This window comes from Uranotaenia lowii, chromosome 2 (genome assembly GCF_029784155.1).
Source record: "Uranotaenia lowii strain MFRU-FL chromosome 2, ASM2978415v1, whole genome shotgun sequence".
NCBI lineage: Eukaryota > Metazoa > Arthropoda > Insecta > Diptera > Culicidae > Uranotaenia > Uranotaenia lowii.
In genome coordinates, this window is record NC_073692.1 from 255,646,912 (window position 1) to 255,671,302 (window position 24,391).

General features: G+C 33.2%; 1 protein-coding gene across 2 annotated transcripts in view; it reads right to left on the reverse strand.

Annotated features, from left to right (window-relative positions):
- Positions 1 to 24,391, reverse strand: part of LOC129747707 (unconventional myosin-XVIIIa) — a 268,397-nt gene that overhangs the window by 222,152 nt on the left and 21,854 nt on the right. The window contains exon 1 of one of the 2 annotated variants that reach the window (XM_055742032.1): positions 4,952 to 5,025. The exons of the other annotated variant lie outside the window; for it this stretch is intronic. The gene's annotated coding sequence lies outside the window, so the exon portion shown is untranslated. Of the gene's footprint in view, positions 1 to 4,951; positions 5,026 to 24,391 lie in introns of those variants that run through there. 2 annotated transcript variants of the gene reach the window in all.

The following is a 24,391-nucleotide window of genomic DNA, read 5'->3' on the forward strand; positions in this document are numbered from 1 at the left end:
TTTTATTGTTACATTATACGGCTAATAGCATCAAAGCATCATCCGTCCAACAAAACACCAGAAACATAATGTATGAACATGTGTTAATTCTTTGAATTCTACAAACAGACCTAGATTATTTTGTTTTTGCTTTGTTTGATGAATCTACGCCTCACCGTTTAGTGCAATCATGATCATAAAGAAAAAAAAAATCACCTCCACCAGGAATCGAACTCGAGCCTACTGATTATCTCTCCGACATCTAACCAATAGGCCAAATCGTCAGACGATACAAGTTGAGCTGTAGCTCTATTACTCAATTGACTTCATCGAGTCGAATTCGCTGCTAGATTCCCCGGCAGAAAATGCTCATTATGCCTTCATTAATGGTGCTCATACTGCCTCGGGGGGTTTCTCATTATGCCTCTACAGTGACTGGTTTTCAGCTTTCGGCAAAATTTTTTAAAATGCATTTTTAAACGTTTTTATCTACTTTTTCAAGTTTCATCCAATTAGACAATAGACTATTTGAGTGTCGGAACACGAAACAAAGATGTAATTCACATATTACAGCTGTTCTCTATGGTTAAATAAGCATTTTCCTTAAGGTGCCCATTATGCCCTCATCTCCCCTATTTGGAATCTGTATTGTGAATTAGAATTAAAATATGAATTTACAAAGACCTGAATCTGAGTTTCAATTTTGATTTGCTTTTCGAAGCTTCAGTTTTTTAATTTTGTGTGAAAAATTTAGTTTAAGAACTTCAAAATTGAATATAAAACAAAATTTCTCTTTTTCATATTCCGAAAACTATTATCAACATATTGAAAATGCATATGATCTCGAAAGACATGATTTAAATTTGATATAAAGTGCAAATCCAAATTGAAACCAGGATTTCAAAGCAGCTTTTCATTTCTAATCAAGAATCAAGAATCAAGAAAATCAAGAATCCTTTTCTAGGATTCAATTCAAGCCAGATGTTATTTGGTTTTGTAAAAATACTCTTCAAAATACTTTACGATCATGCAATACTTTTTGAAGCAAATGCTTTATTTTTAAACTGTGACCCAAAGATGGGTCTTGACTCAAACATTCAGTCAGCGAAACTTTTTTTGTAGAGAAATGAATCCAACTTAGATGAAATTTCAGGGACTAGATAAGGGAAAATTGATGTTGAAAAACATGCGAAAAAAATTCGCCTTGTCTACCGGTGAGACTTGAACCCACATCTTGCGCCTCTCCGGGGCCCATGTATTAACATTCTACTACAGGAGACCAACCTGGCGTATGAATATTATACTGGTTGAGTGTCGATGTCTATCGGAATGAAGTGAATAGTTTTCCCATGTGATCATAATCATTTTTCCTGGTCTATTTCTATTCTCATCTTTTCATCTTACGGTAGTTGGACTCAAATTTGGATATTTTAGGCACGGCAAGATTTGCATTGCCTTCTCATATACTGCACGGGTTGTCAGTTATGATGAGAAATGATGCGTTTGCCGTATTTGGATATCCAACCAAATTCGGTGTTTGGCACCGCCTTATTTTCTATTTTTAAATAGAAAATAAGGCAAACGGCAAACGCATCATTTCTCATCATAACTGACAACCCGTGCAGTATATGAGAAGGCAATGCAAATCTTGCCGTGCCTAAAATATCCAAATTTGAGTCCAACTACCGTAAGATGAAAAGATGGGAATAGAAATAGACCAGGAAAAATGATTATGATCACATGGGAGAACTATTCACTTCATTCCGATAGACATCGACACTCAACCAGTATAATATTCATACGCCAGGTTGGTCTCCTGTAGTAGAATGTTAATACATGGGCCCCGGAGAGGCGCAAGATGTGGGTTCAAGTCTCACCGGTAGACAAGGCGAATTTTTTTCGCATGTTTTTCAACATCAATTTTCCCTTATCTAGTCCCTGAAATTTCATCTAAGTTGGATTCATTTCTCTACAAAAAAAGTTTCGCTGACTGAATGTTTGAGTCAAGACCCATCTTTGGGTCACAGTTTAAAAATAGAAAATAAGGCAGTGCCAAACACCGAATTTGGTTGGATATCCAAATACGGCAAACGCATCATTTCTCATCATAACTGACAACCCGTGCAGTATATGAGAAGGCAATGCAAATCTTGCCGTGCCTAAAATATCCAAATTTGAGTCCAACTACCGTAAGATGAAAAGATGGGAATAGAAATAGACCAGGAAAAATGATTATGATCACATGGGAGAACTATTCACTTCATTCCGATAGACATCGACACTCAACCAGTATAATATTCATACGCCAGGTTGGTCTCCTGTAGTAGAATGTTAATACATGGGCCCCGGAGAGGCGCAAGATGTGGGTTCAAGTCTCACCGGTAGACAAGGCGAATTTTTTTCGCATGTTTTTCAACATCAATTTTCCCTTATCTAGTCCCTGAAATTTCATCTAAGTTGGATTCATTTCTCTACAAAAAAAGCAAATGCTTTATTTTCATTTAAATTCTGACGTTTAAATCACACAGACACTTACATTGTGGTAGGAAGAAGCATTGTAATACCAAAACATGGCCACAATACATTTCTAACAATTTCACATCAGTTGCTTGGTCTCAAGACAAAAGACTTGTGATGTTCCTTTTAAGATTTAAACCATTTGCTATTTCCAAACAAACCAGGAATAGAATTTCTATCAATTTACAACATATTTGATAGAAAATTTTGATTTTTTGAAAACAAAATCTAAAAAAAACAGTGATTCCTAGGTTTCTCATATAAACATCAGTCCAAAAAAGAATGAAATCGCCTGTTGCGCGATGATGAACCTCTTTTTCAAACCAGCACCATTTTCGATCGCGTGTATAAATTTGATATTGACTAGATAGTAGACCAAACATTTTTACATCATGTGACAAAGTTTCATGTTTTTTGAGTGAACATTGTCAAAGATATAACAAATTTTTAGAAGCACTCTCAAATTTCCCTTTTTACAGGAATAGCTTTATCCAGGTTTGAGCTGTTTAAAAAGAAAAAGTTAATCTTTGCAACGGTAATGTGATTACTGATAATAAAATCAAAATTCTGAGCGAGAACCTGGAAGAACCCATGCTAAAAACGGGACAGGAGGACAAAAACATTTTTTATTAAAAAAAGTGTGGTCATCCCTAGCTCCAAAATGTAGTCTTTTGAGAGTTTGTTGACGGTTTTGAACACAAAGTTAAATGAAACCTATGTATAGTATAAAAAAGAGTAGTAGTATTACTGTTATATGGTCTGGCTGGAAAATTACCCTCAACTCGAAAGACCCCTCCACCTCCGAACCACAGTTTAAAGTTTTTCTCAAATTTACCTCCAACCAATTTCGATTTTTGAAATTTAACAGATTTTATGAATCTAATAAACCAATATAATTCGAAAAGAACAAAACTTAACTGATTTTGTAATAGTAAAATTTTAAAAGTATAAATTTTCAAAATTTATGTTTAATCCGCTTCTTTGAATCCATCAACTAAATACATTTAAGAATACCTGCCACATGCGAATTAAAAAGGGGAATCAAGTACAATAACGGAACCACCAGAAAAATTGTTATAAATGAAAAAAAAACCAATCTGGTATGAACCATTCTAGCGGTTAGGTTTAGAAAGAATAGCGACATTTTTATCATCGAGTAACAGCTTTTCATCGACAAAACCCCGCGCAGGAGCGCTTTCCGAGTACCTAGTGAGTGATAGACTGGCCGATAGGAATCTGGTGGTTTTGATTGCCTCATTGGGTGGCGGCAAACTATGGTCATTGATTATAAGGCGGTGCAATTATTTATGCTAATTTCAAAACATCCACTTCTTGCAACTAATCAGCCCTACTGCTGTAGCCATCATTCGCATTATGGCATGAATATTGGCGGCCAAAAAGCCTATATTTTCATCACTATTTGAGAAAAAACGCTCTTACTATTTGCCGTTTATTCAGTAGGGCGAATGGCTTCCGACATTGGGTCTCTTTTATCGGATCGCGCACTACTAATCCCACAACCAATCGATCATCCGCGAAACGTGCGGCATTATTATTACTCCATCAATCAGATTAGACTATGGTAGGATAAACGCAAAGTTGGCAGAAATTGGACAGTTGAAATACCGTGGCCTGGCCTAGGGTTTGTTGGAGGCATAACCTTCCTGTGTGATTGCGATTTTTCAAATTATACGAAAATTAACACATTGTTTACCTATGCAATATTGCTACATTTTGCATCCGGCAATTAGATTTACTTCGATCGACCACTTCGGACAGACACGCGTATTTTTTTTACATCTTCCTCCGTTTGAATCGTGATTCACTTTGGACTTTGTGAAGGGACACGATAATTTTCTAAATCACTCAATTGCATCAATGGAAGCCACGGTCGACGTAACGTGTGATTTTCTTCGGGCCGTGCAATTACTGACAATCACTGGAGACTTCTGAGAAAAGCTCACCATCAACGGAAGCCTCATGCAAGTTTGAAAAACGTTTATCCACTACAAATCGGGAACCTGCTCATTAGCAACTGTTAAAAAGCTCCAAAATTATTCAATCACACTTAAACAGCATTAAAAAAAACCAACGGTCCACCTCCGCGCTGTGGTTCCAACAGAAGCTACACCAAACGAAACCCGATGTACCCGAGGGTTCTTCTGTTGTGGGACAGGTTTTTGTCACCCGATTGAAGACTCAACCTTAAGCACTCTCTTTCATCGATTTGCGCCTACCCACGATCGCGAAATGACCTCGAACTTTTTTTTCTTGTGCCGCCTCACTATCCGATCAACCCAATCTCGTCTTCCTACACGCATCCAGTTGCGTTCGATAGGCAGCACAACACGTCGTCGTCCAAGCTTCCACGCAAAATCCGTGCTGCAGCAGAATCTCAGAAACGGCTAAAACCAACAACATCCAACAACGCACCCAAGTTCCCACGATCACCCACCGAGAAAAACACAACAACAACACGCACGGACAAACTTCACGAGATCGTGCGCGATCACGATGATGCGTCCGTTGCTTAGAAAAGCTCGTATTCAACTGAATGGTTGAGGCTTCTTAGGTGCTCGCGTAGCTCCAGCCAGCACTGTGCCAGGCTGATCAGATTTCTGCCAGGGCCTAGCTTGGGTAGTAGGTGGTATCTCAACGTTTTGGCCACCACAAAACAGCGCGCGCATGTGGATTTGACCGGGGCAGGATGTTTACTGTGGGTGGGTGGATTGGATTTTGAGTGCCAACCGCGCGCGAGAGAAGAGCGTGAGTGCCACGCGTAGACCTAGACACGGAACGCAAGTAGTACGCACACGCGCCAAACGGGATGCATCGCGCGTCTCTACTCGATATGCGCATCAGCAGCCCGCGGGAGATAAATTTGAACTCTGCTGAAAACGTGCTGCTGGACGATATGATCTGCGATGAGGTACGTATGAACCTATCTATCTGCAGCGCAAGACGACGACCGCGTGTTTGAACAGATGTTATTTCTTGTCATGTGGTCGCGAGATAACTTCTGGATAATGTTTGTACGGGTAAATGTAGAAACATCTACTGATATTGGATGAAAAAGGCACAAAAGGAAGTTTTGCAAGCCTCATGCAAACACTTAAACATAACTTATGGAAAATTTTCCCGTTAAGCTTAATAGTTCAGTTCATAAATTCATCAGTTCGAATGTTTTTGTTGCATTTGTATATTCATAAGTTTCATTCGAAAAACGAAAACGTTAGAAGAATATCTAGGTCTGATTAGATGATATTTCTAGCATAAATAATTCAAACCGTGGATTGATAAATTTCATTGTCTTTTTACTGTTTAACAAGTTTTCTACGTTTGTCCGTAGCAGAATAGATAAGTAAGATAAATATCTGGATGGAAATGAAGTTTTGAACTTTTGCTCCTGGCTCCGTCAAGTAAAATTACGAGTTGTTGGTAATGGTTTTAATGGAAATTCTACTTACGAATACAGCGGAGTTTTATGTACCTGTAATTATAAAGAAGAATTTGATTATTATTATTGTTCGGATCATTCATTGATTCAATTTTAGTTACAGGTATGCATATCAATTTACAATGGAGGTAGTTGTACAACCAAAATATCAATTAAAATAGAGTTACACAATTACTTTCTTTTAACAATAATTGTCACTTGTTCCAGAACAACTTCCCTCTGATCCATTTTCATTGTCTTCAATTCCATTGAATTGTGTTATTTTCATGTTTTCACTAACAGTACATATTTCAATTCTATTTTACATTTTTCCTCATTTTATTTTATGACCAAACCAAATTCCTAGACCTTATAAAAGGCAGAAATTTCAATTATTTTTTATTGACAAAACAATAATGATTCCTTAAACAAAATTTTATTAAAAAAAAAGTCCTGATGTTTTTCAAGCACACTCTCTAAACCCATTTATTTCAATCAGCTCGTAGGGATTTATTCCTAAAAGATACAAATTTATGGCAGTAGACTAACATAGAATTAGCATGAAATAAGGTCATTTTTTTCATTTTGAGAAATATGCAGTGCCGTAGGAAGAACTTCATCCCCCCTCATGGGGAGGGGGAGGGGGGTTTGGTGACCTATTTTTTCTATGATTTATTGGTTCAAACAATCCACGAATTAAAAAAAATCGAAGAAATATTTCTCATTACTTTTTGACTTAAACATTTTTAAGTTCTTTTACATCAATAGTTTGATGTATTACATATAAAACTTTGAAAAAACATCAAAAAAATTGATAAATCGTTAACTAGATTTGTATCCTTTAGTCCTTTAGGAACAAATTAGAGAACTTACTTTCATCGATGGTTGGAATCTTTGATTTGCTCTTAAATTTGGTAAATTTAGCTTTTTTTATTTGAACAAAGAACTTTTCATAAGAAAACCATTGATTTGATGAGAAAAAAAAATGTCAATGCTCATATCAAATAAGATAAATCTACCAAACCTCATTACCTCAAACAACTTTTTATTCCTGTAAGAAATTCTAGAACTTTTAATTTTGTTATTCCACTTCATAGCTCTGTCTATTACAATAATTCGTTTCTCATAAGAGGCATCTCGAACTGGATTAATCTTCCTACCCACATAAAATCCATTATATCGAAATCGGAATTCAAGAAAGCTTCACTATCAAGATTTGCAGTTATACGGTAACAATTAATGATTTTAGTTAGATATGAAAGTGCATCAGAAACATTGAGATTGAAATTATATAATACCAACCCAACTGTAACACTTAAAAAAGATTGTATCTTATGTTACACGAATAAAAATGAATTATTATTATTAAAAAAAAACTCTTGAACAAATTCAAAGATTTTAATCATTAGTGAAAATAAATTAAATATTCAAAAGTAAATTAATTGGTTGAAGTTTTGCGGTTCAAACCTGATACTTGCAATCTCGATCGAAATTCAAGTTTTAGTTTAAAATTTGGCTCTTGATAAAACTGCAATAATAATATTATTAAATTGCATGCTTCTTATCCGCAAATACTTTTCGTAAAAATGAATTCCCTCAGTGAAATCCGGATGAGGTTTTTTTTTGAAAATAAAAACTGACCGACTTTCGTTACGAAAATTTGAAAATTTGAAATTGTAATACAAATCAAAATTATAAATCTTCGATCTCTTTCAATTTTAGTTCCTCAACTAAATACTAATCTTGAAACTCGGAAAAAAGATAAAAAATTCAAATTTCTCAATTAGAAATTTTGATAATTTAAACTTATTTATAAGCTTAATCTGAATTTTGGGCATTAATTCTGAATATGAATTCATGTTCATAATTCAGATACAGAATTAATATTCAAAATTCAGATTGAGCTCACAAATGAGTTAAAATTATCAAGACCACTTGTTGAGAAATTTGAATCTTGGATCTTTCTCTAAGTTTCAATAGGATTTCTGAAATACAAAAAAAAACTATTTCTGAATTTAGATTCCATGTTTTCAATATTTCGATATGAGCCAAGAATTGAAGTTAGTTTCAGAGCCTTCAATCATCAATTTAGTATTTTATATTTGATGTCTTGGGTTTCAATCTGAATTCATTATTTCATAAATTTTATTTTTAATCTGAATTAAAACATGAATTTTGAATGATGAATATTAATTTGAGTTTTAAATTCTAGATTGGCATTTCGAAGTTTTGAATTCTGAAAAATAATTAGGTTTAAGAACTTCGGATTTGAATATGAAACAAAAATTCAGGATTATTTCAAAAGGAATGATCATTTAGAGTCCGGCACTTCATTTCGGTGATAAATTAAAATACATTCTTAGGGATAGGATATGTAAAATTTTGGAAGCGTAAAATCTTCGGGGACCCTCAATGCATTCTTGAAATCGTTACTTTTTTATGGGCGCAACCTGGAAACCCAAACAGAGAAAACTCCCTAATCAGATTTTGAGAGTTAATTTGACATCCCTCGCTTTAAATCTTGTTTTCAATCGCTTTTTACAATATTTTTAGTTTTGGAAATCTCATAATGTTATTCAAATATTATTCTCAGACAATATTCAGCTAAAACACTTCAGTTTTCCGTTATTCAAAGTCTTAAACAAATAAAATCAGAAAAGAATAGGCTTCGTAAAGAAGACTGTAGTAGATCAGTTACGAAATGCTCAAAAAAATGTCACTTAGTGTTGGACACTAAGCTGAAGTTAGGAGCTATACGTTGCGAACATGGGTATATTTTATAGTTTTTTTAAGATCATGTAAAAAAGTGGTGAAAAACCGTACTTTTCAATCAATTAACCGTCAAAATTGTTTAAGTCACTCCAGATAAATTTGGAAAAAAAGGATTGGAAAGTTGACGTGATTTGGCACATTTTCACATTTTTAGATTCTCAAAATACAAATTTTTGACGAATTTTCAGCGAATTTTTGACGAATTTCCAAAAATAGCTGTTTTTAAAGTTTTTGTCAATTTGCAATATCACATTTCAAGCTAAGTTTATTTTGAAAATTGTCCCTCTCATAAAATTACATAAAAGCTACATCTAAAGAACTGAATTTTTATTGTCACTAGAAAAAATATGTTAAAATTTCACAAAATTTAAGCGTTGTAGCATGACCTGAAAAATTTAACTTTTGAACTCGAATTTTCCACGAGGCAGATCAATTATTTTAATCACCAATCATAGAAGTCTCATTTCACATTTACATCAAAAGACCTAATTTTATCATCCCTAGTATCTCTAAGTCAAGTGAAAAATATTGGACGGGGTAAAATTTGCACACCATCAATTAAAATGATAACAGAATTCGGAACTGTCGTGTGCAATTTTGAGCGTAGCCCCCGCCCCCGTAGACATACAACTAAACAAGTTCGCCAGACGAAATGCAAAATAAAAAATGCCAAGGCTCTCGACAAGCAACGTCCGCTATTGACATAGAAAAGCCTCACACTTATAATATTTAGGTGTTGGCTGATCTGGTATGCACTTAATTGAATAAACTTGTTTACCTACGGGCACACATAATTTCAGTTGGGAAATTGGACTAGACCCTGGTACATTTGCCACCCACAGTTTGTTTTGATTATTTTATTGGGTCCAATCCTCCACTTCAAAGTCGAAACCCTCACACTCAGCAGCTCGCTCTTTAGCCAGCTAGCTCCTCATGAATGAGTAAGCCCACAAGATATGACGACGACTGCATATCTCAATGGCTTGCATATCTTGCTTGTTGTGTTGATCACCTCACTTCTCTCGTCGAGTGGATGCGGTCGCCATTTCTGACGCCTCGTTAATAGCTGTGGCACTTTAGTTTCGTAAAACCTACTCTTCCCTGCCAATGTCTCTCTCTGGGTGCACAGCGGATTTGCCTTGGATTTTTTACGGGAAAAATCTTGATCTGTCAACTCAACTAGCGATTATTTTTGAAACTACTAATACAATGTGCGCCCAGGCGATTACTTGAAAGTTTTATTTTATGTTTTTAAACGCATGTAGTAAGAAAATTAGAAATTTCTAAATAAAATCATATTAAGCTAATACTAGCGAGAAAGTAAAAAATAAAAACATGGCAGCTAAACATCAGCTTATTTGGTTGTATTGTTTATCAATGCGAAAAGACATACCCCTGTTAAACAGTTAATAACTTTTTTGCCTAATAAGATACGAAGTTATGATCTTGAACAAAGTTGTTCAGCGAAAAATTTCCTCTAGAGAATTCATAGATTGGCACAAAAAACCATCAGCTGGCTGGGTTCCACAGAAGAACCAAAAATGATGTTGATTTTTTAGTATAAAATATTCATTTTTTCCATATAAACCTAAAAGTTCAAATTTACTCATGTAAACGTTACTTGAAAATTCTTCAAAAAATGATGAATGAATTTTGGATCAAGTCGAAGCTTTTTAGACCCCAGGGTTCAAAAAATTCAAAAATGACACCAAATCGTTTCAGTCTAATGGACATGGTATTTTTTTTTTTTTTCATATATGTTGGGACCGAAGTTATGAAAGTTTTTAATTTTCATTGAAGAACTAACTGTATTAGAACGATTTTTGAGATAAACTAAGAAATGATGAAAATTCATATGGAACGGCCTTGTGAATAGCAGCACTTTAGTTTTATGATACAACTTGTATCCAAACTCCTCAATATTAAAACTAGAGTCCGCTTGAGCGCTCTTCATACCAAGGATATGTAGTTACCAAAACCCAATCGGAAAATATTGAAAAACGTGTGATGGAATTTACAGATAATTTGTAAAATACCGTACAATCGATTTTTGAGAAGGGCACACGATAAACGCGGTTTTCCGGTACTAATATCAACAAATTCGCCCTGTGGAAAAGCGATACACAGATTTTCGTGTTTTTTTTTTGTGTTTTGGGGTGCGTTGATATTTGGAAAATAATTATTTTTTTTTATTGCATTGTTATGGAAAAACCTTTTCATGAGTACTAAGAATTTGCAACTTTCCCGTAGAATTCTATTTGTATTTATCATTTATCTGAACGAAATAACAACTTACTGTATCGCAGACTTAAACGATGTAGCGAATTATGTGGATATGTTTAAAATAATCAGAGCATATAGGCGATTATTTTCAAAGTCGACATAGACGGGGCTTTCATTAATTTACTTGTTTGTAACAGTGAATGGTTTTGCATTCGTTTAAAAGTTGGAAACAACTCTTTTTGAATCTACCAAACAGTACATGAAAATATATTTCAGATGTTTTGAATTCACCTTGAAAATTCATTTGCAAAAGATGGCTTATCTTCATCCATTTAGGGACGCCCCGTAATCAATTCAGAAATATTAGATTAGTTTTGAAAATAGCAAATACTGATTTTAGTGACGCACCTAGCATCACTGATGAGGCCGCCAGTAAATCAAAATTTGAGGTTATGGCTGATGCCAATTTTTCGCCAATACTATCATCGGTATATACCCTTATAGATGTAAAAATGATTGATTTTGAGTAAATAATCCCAAACGATTCTTAATTTTTCACACAATTGGTGATTTTTTCAGATTTTAAAATTATACGCATACTTTTATGTTCGAAAGAAAATTGCAAATGTTCGAAAAATATATGAAAAATAGCCAAACCCAAAATTTGAAAAGCGTGTTTTCTTTAAATTAGTTTTAATATACTTTTATCCCTTTGACTTATATCAATTCAAAGAGATTATCGAATCTTTGTTTGAATTTAGTTAGTGTAGATTCAGATATATTTATCCAAATGATATATGCAGACCAAAAAAACGATCAATTCTTAGAACATAGTTTTTTTTTCCAAAATAAGCTTCGCGGGCCATAAAAAGTTAGTCGCGGGCCATGGTTTGGCCATGGGTGGTGGTATATTGTATGCTAGTTTGTTGCATGTATGCTTTTGTACAATTTGTTCCAATTTATTGAAAATTTGGATTATTTTTTATAGCCCAACCCCCTCGTGATGTTCCAACTCCAAGTGACAACAGAAGCCCAAGTAACAATTTAAGTTTTATTCCAACCTTAACAGTCCGCTTAAGACTATTTCCTAAAGCTACTTTATAAGCCAAAGAGCATTCTACGCTATTAGCCCAACTACTTTAAAACTAACATATGGCCAAAAGGGACCATTTTGTTAACATTTTTAAAGCTAATTCTATACGCTATAATAAAACATCTAACAGAATAGTTTTATTCGACCTTATAGACATAGCTTTAAGAAACCTTTCAGAGCTCTCTTAAGACTATCCACAGCTGTTTTAAAACTACGTCATGGAATCTGATAGGAATTTCACTGTGGGAGCTGTGGAATCTGATAGGAATTTTACTGTGGGAGCTTTCTGTTCCGTTTTTTCTCGTGTTATCACTTCCTCTCCCAAACATTTGGTGGTTGGTAATGATTGCATTTAAATTATTTTAACCTTCCCATGCCGTTCGCAAAATATCCGTTTCGGGGAAATTTGAGTTGTAGTTTGATTTCGTTCTCCTGGCTGTAAATGTTAACCGATTTTGATGATATTATATTCATTGTGTAGGTAATTTGTTCTTATAACTCAAAATTTTAAAATAAAGTCGATATGTATTACCAAGTTATCAGAAACTGGTTCAGAAAGTAAAAAGTCCGAAAAATCAATTTTATTTTTAAAATGCTCATAACTTTTAACAGCTTTTCTGTATTTAAGTGTTTCATAAATGTTTGAAATCGTCAAGAATCCATCTATCCGACAATGTATAGATATGTTGGGGTCCAATGAAAGTTTTGACCGCTATCTCAGATCTTCTGGTAGAAAAAAATCTAACTTCAAAAAATCGTTATCCAATTTTTGCTTTGCTTAGCTGTATTTCATTTCCCAATGAACCGATTTTCAAAACTCAAATTTCAATTTTTTGACGTTAATTTGATCATTATTTTCATAGAACATACTTGGTCTGTTAAAATTCCTAGTTCTTCAGTATATTGGAATGATGATAAAGAGATTTTAAATGTGCGCTTCGGGTCCTATTGACCCGAACGGCATGGGAAGGTTAAAAATATTTTAATTTTTATTTTTAATATGTCTTAGCATAAAACTTCCTGCAACCTCAGATTTCTGGTGAAATATATACGAAATAGCATCAAAAAATATGCGCGGCTCAAAGAAAATCAAGGTTGACACAATTTTAAGAATTTTTTCAATTAAAAAATAATAATTTAAGTAACATTTAAATTTGGTCAAATTATGCAATTTTTGTTTTGTATTGAAATTCATTACCTATACAACAAATAGTATCGCAAACATTGTCAAATGTGTTAAAAATGTCTAGTTTATAGTATTTTAATATTATTTCCAGCAACATGGCGTCAGTAAATTCGATTCAATTTCACAATCAACATGGCGTTCAGTAAGTTAATGTTGAACATCTTAAGGCAGTTGTAAAACAGTTTTGAAATTGTTTTTTGCCGGTTTGAAAAATGTTGTAATAAAACAATTTCAACAAACAGTTTTAAAATGGTTTTAAGAGACCTTGAATCACAACTTCGTTTGACTTTTCTCTAAATGGAATACACGCTCATGATGGATTCATCCATTTTTGAGTTATGTTTTGAATCTGAATCAGTTTTAAATTCTTGATAGTATTTTTTAACCTTTGTACGTATTTTCTCTCGAGAAGGGTATGCGAATAGTTCATATGTAATACATGCATTTGCACAAGCTGTATTCTTCCATATTTTCTCGTTTTACCAATTTAGAATAGGATTTTTCATTTAACAAATCTCTTTGCTCTCCTAGTAACTCCGTTCAATAAAATCTCTTCACAAGTGTTCAAATGTGAATCGCAAACGCATCGCTTACGGTCCCATTGCTTCTGGCTATCTGTTAATATTAACCGATTTGAAATCATAGAAGAATATGATCTAAATTACATCAGTTATATCTGTTACGTCAAGTGCAAAATTAGTGTATTTTCCTTATAATGGACAAGTATTCTGTCCCTTCTATCTTTGGATTGGCAACAGAATTTTGTGGAGGTAAATGTCCGTTCATATAAAGATATTTAATTGTAAAAATTGCATCATGGTTATTCAATCATTGAAGCCGTACAAATATCGTTTCCGTGGAAAAAAAAAATTCAAAAAAAAAAAATATATATATATATATATACTTTTTTTAGGGTTGCCAAAAGGCTTCAATATTCCCTATTAAATCAAGTTTTTGATCAAAACTTGTATCGCATGTCGACAGTCATATCTGTTTCACCTAATATGTCACTTCTCTTGTATTGACACATGTTCCCTTAGCTTTAGAATGGTTATAGTGTTAAGAAGAGTCAAAGCTCCTTTAATATCGTACTCTGATATTTCGTATCATACGTCAATCCTGGTTCTGGAATCCACTGTCACAGCTTCGTGCAGTGTTAATATCGCTTGTTTCAAATTTGGCGTCACAGAAGCTCATTGTAGTCGTCTAACCAGAGCGCTAACTGGTCAGTTAAATAAAAATATATAAAATCAAGACTTTGTGTTCTGAATCTCCTGTATGGTTAAGCTATGATTCAGAGGTACTATTGTACCTACATTTACCTTCCACTTAGTGTTTACATGTCCCTCTTTTGCCCGACTTCATTTTTTTTTTAATGAATGTCAGAATTTAACAAAGGAAGTTAAAAAAAGTCCTTATTTCCAATATTTTGATTGAAAAAAAGCTTCATTGCTTAAAAATCCATATGTGGATAGGCTAAATGCCAACTTTGCCATTATTAAATCGTTTATTTGCCCTCATTGTAGCATCCTGGTTAGAACATTTTGTGATCATTGTAAACTCAAATCTCCTGAATTTTGTAGTTGTGAATCAATAATGTATGATTCTTTTAGCTCATATATGCCTGTTTTTCGATTGCTAGAAAGCTTTTATGTACTCTCGCCTATCCTGATATAAGTGTATCTCATTCTAAGAATTTAAACTAAAATAACAATCTGTCATCTCATCACCCAATGTGGTTATAAGCTTCAATGCTTCAAAATTCCTACGTAGATCGGCTTTATGCCCTAAATATTTATTTATTTTCTAATCCTTTTATGGTTTTCAGGTTTCTCAGGTAGATGATGAAATCTGTAAAAAAAAGGCTAGGCACAATTTTCCCGTTTGTTTGGATAACGTGCCGCTATCAAGCCTACCCCTTTTCTGATACCTGATACCTGAAGATAAGTTTGTCGCAATAAATGAGATCATCTTGATTTGTTGCTTGTCAAAAGGCGTTCATGAAACTTTTCGTTTTGTTTCCTTTTGACCATGATTAGAAGATGGTCAATTACCTTTAAATAACAAGTAGGTATTGATATCAAATAATGTCAGACTGTTTAGAAATAGATCATTTTCTGTAATCAAAAGCCTGGCCTTAAAGCTTAATAATAACCCGTATAATTGAGGATTATAACCAAACGATTTCTTAAATCGACAAATGACGATTTAATAAAGCTCAATAACACGTTTAGCAAACGATTATAGAAATAGTAAAATACATTGCCTGAATCGTGAATTCCGAAATAATTGTATTTTGAATATGTAGTTAGGTTATGTAACTGTTAAAAACTGTTAAAACAGTTGTATTGGAGAACTTTTCTGCAAACAGTATGCTAACGATTTAGGTAACGATATTATTGATAGTATGCAACATATAAAACTATAATGGTTATTGTTGCAATTGGAAGCGATAAAACGATTTTATAAAACGTGCATCGGATATCTTGCTTACGATGATCAAAACTATGTTACGCTTCAAATAAATCGTAATTTTCAATGATCGGCCATTGCTAGTAGTCTTCATCCTGACTATTTATATCATCTGAAACTTGTTGAGGCTGATGAAAGTATAGAATGAGCATTTTCACTTGTAATGAAGCTCAATTTCTCCGTTTTTGCTGAGGAGAAGCCGGTGGCTGCAGTCTTCTAGAACTTTTCAAGAGTGGTCGATCCGAAAAGAATTTCGTTGACTTTTGATTGGATGACGTAATTATAGATTAACTTCGCATTGAGAGACAGGGACGGATAAATAAAACAAGTACTTTATTCGGCATACTTGTAAATTAATTGTCTTATACATTTATTTTCGATTCTAAAAAAAACGTTCATTCACAGTGTGCTTTTATTCGAACCCTAAGAATTGAGCGAATATCGATTTGCGGTTGTTTTGAAATTCGAATGCGGATACAACAAATTTGTTTTTAATTTTCAGATGAATTTAGCTGGGTTAATTTATATCATTTTGATAGCACGTTTTTCTCAATTTTGTGTGATAATCCTTTCAAAACAGGTTATGCTATCTCAAAAAGAGGTAAACAAGTTTAAGCGTGTATACGTTCTTCTCGATTGTCAAATCATCTGTCACTTAGTTGTATCATGCCTATATCCAATGTTCCAATAAAACAGTTTTTCAACTTGGCTTGAACGCTAGTTTTAAAAGCGCATTGAGCGCATTATTAAAACTGGTACCAAAGCTCCAATAAAAACAGGAAATTATGTGCTTTATTAAATCTTCAGCGATACTATTGAAACATTTTTACAACACTCTTAAGATAGTGTTTTATTCAAGCTTTAGCAAAACTTTCAGGGATCTTTTAAAACACACGATAAATGAAGCATTTCCTATGTTACAATAAAACCGTTTTAAGAATTGGATACCATCTAAAAGCCTTCATAAAACAATATTAAAACTCAAAAAGCCAATTGGCTTGATCTGTGTTACTTGGGAAGGTTTTGAATTTTTTTTCGGCCTAATCGACAAATTTAAGTCGATTTGTTACGTAGCGAATCAACTGTTACTATCTATACAGCGAAAACAAATTCGAAGATGAAAACGAAATCAAGCAAACCTAGGTAGAAACAAAAAAAATAGAAAAAACTAATAATGAAATTTTCCCTGCTGCCATTCTTTTGGACGTCCTTGCCGTATCGATTGCCATCAAGACTTTTACATTCTCATTTGAACCCATTTTATTTTGTTCCTATTGCAAGCTATCTAAAATATAGGTTCTAATGTTTGAAATTTTTACTATTATTATTTTCCATCGTTACAAAATGGCGGCAAGTGATCTATTATGAAGAATCCGAAAAAACATGCTTCTGGAAAAAGCTGTAAGTCAGTTATTAAGAGCTAAAAAAATCACTTAGTACTTGAGAGAGCTGAAGTTAGAAGCAATATGTTGCACTTATGGATTTTTTTTTAAATTTCTTTTGACTGTGAAAAAGATACGATTCCGACAGTAACGGATGTTTACAGCGATTTTTTGGGAGTTTTCTATTTTCAACTCCGATGTCGAATTGATGTGCAACTTTTTCAATTGCAAATTTCTCGTAAACTAGCTGGCTCTTGACGAAAAACTCTACATTGAAAAAATCCTTACATTCGAAACAACCAGTAAGGAAAAGAAACGGCGGTTAAAAATGGAGAATAAAGAGTTTATTTACAAAAATCTAAAATTTCCCTGTTTATTTTCTAAAATCTAAACCCTACCTGGGGTAAGTGGGAACGGCTTTATACATATTTGATGTTTACACATTTTTTCAATTTTCTCTCCTTCATCCAATACAATTAAGCTTTATTTAGCATTCGGATCATGAAAAGTTGGGAAAAGTACTTGTTTGTTCTGGAATAAGTAACTACATATATATTTTCGATAAAATCGGATTTCGTGTATTGCAACATAAATTACACACATTAATCATTGAAATATGCTTTACTGATAGTACCATGAAATTTTTTCAACATTTTGGACAGTTCGAGCAATAAAGTAACGTATTGAGCTAAGAAAACACAAATGCGTTGAAAATTTCCTGATAAATCAAAGGTAAAATCTACCGTCCAAACTTACTCCATAAAGCGGGGTAAGTGAAGACACCAGCAGTCTATAACAATTTACGTGAAACTTTTCTCGCTTTGCGTCTATCAAGCTCATCTCTTCAGCATTTGTGAACAACATGTTCTGCATCACATTAAATGCGATTTTATAAAAATTCATCGACTGCAGATTTTTTAATGATTTTTTTAAAGTTGAACTATACGAAAAACCGTAGTAAAAATCCAGTGCAAAGCCGAAATCGGCTGTACGAATGGTCTCAGAAAATGCAGATTGATAAAAATTTTGAAAAACAGTCATCATTTGAATAGCCGTCAAGAATTCTATGTTTTGTTTTTAATAAATCTAAATGTCACAAATTACGCCAACTTTCTAATTCTTTTTTCAAAAAATGTCTACTCTGTGATTAGAACAGCTTTGACGGTTGATTCATTAGAGCAAGTTCACTGGTGTTGGGAAAAAGTGGTTAACACCAACATCGGTACGAATTCCATCTTAAAATGATTTTATCCATATTTTTCCAAGCGACATTATCTTCTTATGTTATGTTTTTGCGTTTTTGTCGGAAAAGGTCTGACGAAGCTTTACCCTTCATGTATAAGTTGGGCAAAACTCGATTCTCTAAAACTTTAAGTTTTGACGATCGTGGGAATCTTTCAAAACCTTGAAATAGTAGGCTTATTAGTTCTCAAAAAGAAACTTCAAAAAAATACATAAATAATAAAAAAAAAATACATAAATGCTTAGGCAATATGTATATTAGGGTGTCCCAAAATTGCATAACTTCTGGGAATCTGGGGGCTCACCCTCCAAATGGTAGATTAGGATGTGCAGAACAAACTTTTGTATGGGGTCGACTTAAAAAAAATCATGTTTAGAGGTTCCGCAAGCGCGATCTTTGAAAAAAGTTCACCTTCAAAAGATTTGATTTTAAATGAATTCTAGGTCCAAAAATTTTCATAAAATTTAAATATTTTATATTTTTTTAAATTTTGTTTGAGTCAAATGCTATACGTAAAAAATGAAAAATGAACCAAATTTGTATCAAAATGTAAAACAAGCAAGCTATTTCTAAGAAAAAAATTATTTTTGGTCCAAAAATTTTGTTTTAAACTGACCAAAATGTGTACCAAGCGTAAAATATTTTTAATACCAATGCCATCAAAAGATGCGGATTTTAGTGCTCTTAAACTTTACTGAACAAAACATGTTGTTTGTATCATCCTGTGAAGAGCTATTCACGGTTTAATCCTTAATAAAAATCACAATTTAGGATAATTTTTATTTAATTTATCAAATTTGTCATAATAAATACCTACTTTAAAATCAAAATATTTGCAAAAAAAAAGACTTGGATGGTTTGAGGGAGTCATCAGAAGATGACATGCCAAATTTGAGCGGAATCGAACAACAGAAAGGGGTTGCACTGAATCTCAAGTGTGAACAGGATTCTGAGACATATAGTATCAAAAATAATACAAATAATGGATAATTTTTGATAGTATTCTAAAGAAGCATTAAAATCTGGTTTTTCATCATATATTTTTGTCTTTACCAATCTATTGCTTGATAATTTAGATTTTATTGAAATTTCAATTAAGACTAACATTTCACCTGAAGACTGCAACTCAATTGGACTTAAAACAAAAAAGTTATGGCTGTTCCAAGATTGTATTTTTGTGGCAAATTGTCGTTTAACACACAATGAGTACATTTTACTCATTGCGTTTTTCAGGACAATTTGTAACCAAAATACATTCTTTGAACAGCCATAACTTTTTTGTTTTAAGTCCAATTGAGTTGCAGTCTTCAGGTTAGTCTTAATTGAAATTTCAATAAAATCTACATTATCAAGCAATAGATTGGTAAAGACAAAACACGGTGTGTTTCACAGAAGGACTAAAGAAAAAAAATACAGTAACGCTAATTTTTGCATGGGCAGAAAGTAGAGCTTTTCCCGGTTCATTTTCCACCAAAAATTAAAATATTTGGTCGGTGACCCCCCATACAATTTTTTTTTTCGAAATTTCCTATTTGAAATCTTTAACAAATATGCATATATTTCAAGTGTTTTTTAAATTCAGGGGTGTTAATTCCCTTAGTTCTAACTTTCTATATTTTCAAAATAAACTCAAGGATCATGTCGAAAACTTTGAAAATTTTTCAAAATTATTTCAAACTACACAGAGCTATTAAAACGAAGAAAATCGCATAAAAATATCTTCTAATCCTGAAATTTTTAAATCAGCAGGCAAATCCTGTCAGCAGTCTGAGAGGGTGAAATTATCTGAAAATTTTAGAATTATCTGGAATAATTTGAATCCATTTGAATCCATTATCTTTGGATATTCTGATTGTGGAAACACTGGAGAGTATTTCATTTAAAAAGGATTAAAAAAGTCAGTTAACACAAGAAACTGCTATAATTTTTTTTGTGATAACGCTTATTGTGTTGCGCTCTGGAGTAGAAACGTTTGTCTTGATTTAAGCTTTTAGAAAATTAGAAAAAATAATCAATATTCAAAAGTAAACGATTTGTTAAAAACAATTGTTGATGAGAATTCAGTTTTTATACTTTTTCTGAGTCAAATGTCTAAAAATCCCATTCGCACTTCAGACTCAATGCAAATCCGTACAGCAGTTTAATCTTGCTTAAATTTTGCATGTTACTTTCATTTCATAAAATGATTATTTTTATTTTTAAGCCCGATTTTAGTAACTCTCCTGTACTCTGTGATTCTCCCATTGTATTCCAATAGCAAAAATTCCTTTTAAGGTTAAATAATCCTAGCTCCTACAGTTCTCAACCCACTATACAATTATTATAATTCCTTGTATTCTTTATTTTAAATTGAATTTTGAAGTTGAAACCTGAGCTAAATTTTAAATTATTCAAAAAAATGCATTCCCATCTTTTTGTTGATCATAAATTCACAAAAATTCAAAAGTATTGTTGGCAAAAGTGAATTGAAAATGATCGATAGCGAACTAGCCTGAGTCGCGTTAGATTCATCATGTTTTGTTCTTCCCATACTTATTTTAGTTATTGAACTGAACACTGCAGTCCTTTTCTGTTATTTATAAAAACATTAATGAAGCATTAATGTAACAGGAAAAAACATAATTTCTTCAATTTTATTTCAGTTGTGGTAAAAACCTCAAGAAATCATTACTTTAAATTAACCATAGAAATCTATAAAAACTAAAAAAAAATAAAGAGCAAAAATCTGGTCTAAAACTGTCGATAAAATTGAAACTTCTCCTGAAAAAAAAAGTTTTTCATCTTTTATTCATTTATTCAAAATTATCAACAGTATACAAAGTCTTACGTTAAAATGAAGTTCAGGTGATTGATAAAAAATTTATTCACCTTCAATATTAGGAAAAGTAATTTGAAATTGATTTTTTGTAGCCGAAGATGTACGGATTTCAGTGCAATTACTTTTACTTTTAACTAAACTTTATATTTTAAATTTTATTGAAAACTGGTCTGCTGAGATTTGTCTAAACTTTAATCTTAGTGAAAAGAAATTGAAAAATACTGAAACGAGTTGAATCATCAAAAAATTTTTTTTTCAAAAATGCACATCCATCTAAGCATACAAATATTGTGTAATTAATTCAAAAACAAGGTTGAAAAAAGAAGACTTTTTTTTTATTACTTTGTTGGAAACCTATCAAAGGATGTTGGACCGTTCTTAATCATTTCTCTTTAAATTTCATTAAACCAGAAATAGTTTTCCAAGATATAAACATATGAATGTAAATTTAGGTTACATTTGAATAACACCAGTTATAACAAAGATATTCCAAATAATAAATTTAAAATAAAATATTCATATGAAATTAGTTTTTTATTCCAAATTAGTAATTTTAAATTACTAATCTTTCTAGGCGTTGAAATATTTTTATGTTTTCAAAAAGAAAAAAATAAATTTATAAAGATAAAGATTGCAATTCGATTGCAATTCGATTGCACTGGAATATAGACTATAAATCTTCAAAAAAACAAATCGTATGGGGACTCACCGACCAAATATTTTAATTTTGCCTGGAAATGAGTCAGAAAAGGCTAAATTTTCAATTTCTGAAAAAACTAGAGTTACTGTTTTTTTTCTCTTAAACATCTTCTAGAAACACACCGTGAAAAATGTATGATGAAAAACCAAATTTTCATGCTTCTTTAGAACACTATGTCTCAGAATCCTCTTCACACTTGAGATTCAGTGCAACCCCTTCCTGTTGTTCGATTCCGCTCAAATTTGGCATATGGCCTTCTGATGACTCCCTCAAACCATCTAAGTCTTTTTTTTTTGCAAATATTTTGATTTTAAAGTACACCCAAAATTCAGCCTCTGTGCCAATGGCGTGTAGTCAATTTCATAGCATCATTGGTACAAGAAGATAACGCGACCGGCACTGATTCGATTTGCGCCCACCGGCATTAACCTCCCAGCGCAACCGAATTGCGTATGTCTGAATGAAACAAAATAAAAACGTTTTCGCGTCCCTCCCCATCGCATCACAAGCCGAAGAAGGATGGAAATAAATACCGGCCAACACCAGGCAGCCAGCGAACCGAGCACTGTACGTGTGAATGTAGCAAAAGCAACAACAAAAACATCCTTCTAATTCAATCGACCGGCAAACACGGCTAAGCTGTGCGTGTGTATGTAGCAAAAGCAACAACTAAAACATTCCTTCAATTCACCGGCAAACAACACCGGCCAAGCTGCCCGGCTTTAGCAGCTGTGTATATGTAGCGTGTGTATGTAATAGCAGGCAGTAAGCAAAGCACAGTTCTCATTCAATGGGTTTCCCGTTCCTTCACTCCCGTTCCCTTTCCCGTTTCCATCTTAAGACAAAGGAATGCATTGAAAGGAGGCCAAACGCCGGGAAGCCGCCGTTGTACGTTTTTTTAGTGATTGATCGGTAACAGAAAGCCTATGACAAATATACCTCGTCCTGCATGAAGCTCGAATAGTACACTGGTTAGAATGTCAGACTGGCAAGACGATACAATAGAGTATTTCCTGAGACAGATTGTGGTAGGGTAACGTTTTGTTTTTGTTTTGAAAAATGTAAACACCAACTGGTCGCCATTTTGATCTTTGATGATAAGCATTGCTCAATACGTTCTTTTAAAAACTTTTTTAATTAAAATCATTAACATACATTCATTTCTCAACTTGTTATGAATTTACAATTAATTAAATAATTAATTTATATTCTCCTCACCAAGGTGCGCTTGTAAAATCACTTCAATTGCATTGCTTATTTTATTTCGTTACTATCTGGTCATTAAACATGCGTAATGTTGTTGTTATTTTTACCCTACCACGATATGCCGAGAAAATGTAAACATGAGAAATCAGCTGTTCGCTTGACAAGTGGGGAAATGGCTTATTGGTGATTTGAGTTCGATTCTCACTACAGCGCTGTGGTTTTAATTTTTATTTTCTTGTTTCTGTGATGCATTATCCAATAGGAAGGAAATCCCATAAAATGTTTTTCTTGTTTCGCTTGAATGTAGTGGTCATCATTTTAGTTGGGAGCCGAGTCCTTATGCCAGTTAGGGTTTTTCAAACATACCGTCTTCGGCACAGTGCACATTTCAGCGCATTATCGGCACAGAGATTTGCTAAATAGGCATTGGATTTTTGCAACCTCTTCTATGGGTGTAGGTATTTATTATGACAAATTTGATAAATTAAATAAAAATTATCCTAAATTGTGATTTTTTTAAGGATTAAACCGTGAATAGCTCTTTACAGGATGATACAAACAACATGTTTTGTTCAGCAAAGTTTAAGTGCACTAAAATCCGCATCTTTTGATGGCATTCGTATCAAAAATATTCTACGCTTGGTACACATTATGGACAGTTGAATACAAAATTTTTGGACCAAAAATTTTTTTTTCTTAGAAATAGCTTGCTTGTTTTACATTTTGATACAAATTTGGTTTCATTTTTCATTTTTTACGTATAGCATTTTACTCAAACAAAATTTAAAAAATATAAAATATTTGAATTTTATGAAAATTTTTGGACCTAGAATTTATTTAAAATCAAATCTTTTGAAAGTGAACTTTTTTCAAAGATCGTGCTTGCGGAACCTCTAAACACTATTTTTTTAAGTCGGCCCCATACAAAAGTTTGTTCTGCACATCCTAATCTACCATTTGGAGGGTGAGCCCCCAGATTCCCATAAGTTATGCAAGTTTGGGACACCCAAATTTATATGCAAAAAAAACAAATCTAATGATAGATACACCCATAGAAGAGGTTGCAAAAATCCAATGCCTATTTAGCAAATCTCTGTGCCGATAATGCGCTGAAATGTGCACTGTGCCGAAGATGATATGTTTGAAAAACCGTAACTGGCATAAGGACTCGGTTCCCAACTAAAATGATGCATGACCACTACATTGAAGCGAAACAAGAAAAACATTTTATGGGATTTCCTTCCTATTGGATAATTCATCCCAGAAACAAGAAAATAAAAATATAAACTACAGCGCCCGTAAGGAGAGTCGAACTCAAATCGCCGACTATATCGTCTTTCCAGTCCGTCATCCTAACCAGTGTA